This window comes from Sciurus carolinensis, chromosome 11, assembly GCF_902686445.1.
Source record: "Sciurus carolinensis chromosome 11, mSciCar1.2, whole genome shotgun sequence".
NCBI lineage: Eukaryota > Metazoa > Chordata > Mammalia > Rodentia > Sciuridae > Sciurus > Sciurus carolinensis.
Window position 1 is genome coordinate 61,470,717 of NC_062223.1, and position 1,248 is coordinate 61,471,964.

General features: G+C 43.8%; 1 non-coding gene across 1 annotated transcript; it reads left to right on the forward strand.

The window, feature by feature from the left end:
• The first annotated feature begins 950 nt into the window (after nucleotides 1-950).
• Nucleotides 951-1,023, forward strand: Trnav-cac (transfer RNA valine (anticodon CAC)). Its single transcript has one exon. It is a non-coding gene; the product is annotated as a tRNA-Val (tRNA).
• The last annotated feature ends 225 nt before the right edge of the window (nucleotides 1,024-1,248 follow it).

Sequence of the window (1,248 nt, forward strand, 5' to 3'; positions counted from 1 at the left end):
GAAATGGCTCAAATGAGCAAAAGGAGGGCATTTATGGCCTGGCTGGATCTCCCTTCTGACAACCTGCAATGAGCTAGGAGGCTGGTGCCAGGGACCTCTTGATGTCTTTTGGGAACCTCCTGGCTATTGGGAAGGCTGAGCAGGGAGGAAACAAAGACCATGATCTGAGTTAGGATTAGAGGGGAAGAGTGAAGAAAGCCCCAGAGCGGGGAAGGGGATATGTGCGTTGGGATGTAAGTGAGAAGGAAGCTGAAAGCAAGCCCAGGTTGGGGGCAGAAACAGGACCACCAGGCAGATTTCATCTTAGTCTATTGACCAAAGAACCAGGGCTCAGAAAGCCAATGTGGAGGGGAGGGCGAATGCCAAGGATAAGAGCAAAATGGCCCAAAAGGGAGGTTAAGAGCGTGAGAGATGTCAGAGGGCCGTGAGAAGATGCTGCTTGTGCTCAAATGACTGAACAATGCTGCCTCTCCTTGACACCAGCCACCACTCAGATGCTGCCATCCTGGTAGAAAAGTGCCAACTGTCAAGAAACCTGGCAAGGGTCTGTCCACTGGAGGTGGAATGGGAGAAATTCCATTTGGAGTGTTACATCCTGAGAATATGAAAGTAGGTACCCTGTGGTATTTCAGAGATGAAGTTGGCATTTAGGGTCCTAACCCAAGACCCCAGATGTTCTGATATGTAGATGGGACAGGATGATGAAGATCCCGGGGCAGCCCTTCATCAGAGAGGTAGCCCTGGGATATCTACATAAAAGCTTTATTAAAAAAAAATTAACCAAGATACTTTATCTTTTATAGGACTTGTTATCTTTTTCTGCCTTGGTCATAACATTATGTTTTATACCACTAAAAACTACAATGTATTTTGACCAAGATTGGGATGCATTGAATTTAGAACAATCTAGGCAGTATAGGTCAAGATCCTTTTTAAGAAAATCAGGGGCTGGCAATGTAGCTCAGTTGGTAGAGTGTTTGCCTCACAAGCACAAGGCTCTGGGTTCAATCCCCAGCACTGTAAAAATTAAAAAAATGTTTTTGAAATATAACTGAAATATTTTATGGGGATACCAAAGTTTTTGAGATACAACAGATAAATGCCATGGATAAAATGTTCACATGTCTACTTTCAGATTTGTTGTGCCTTCATTCATTTGACAAACATTTATTAAGTACCCACAGCACCTACAATGTTAGTTGCACATCAGAGAACAAAACAGGTAAAAAAAATTCCTGCCCTTAGGAG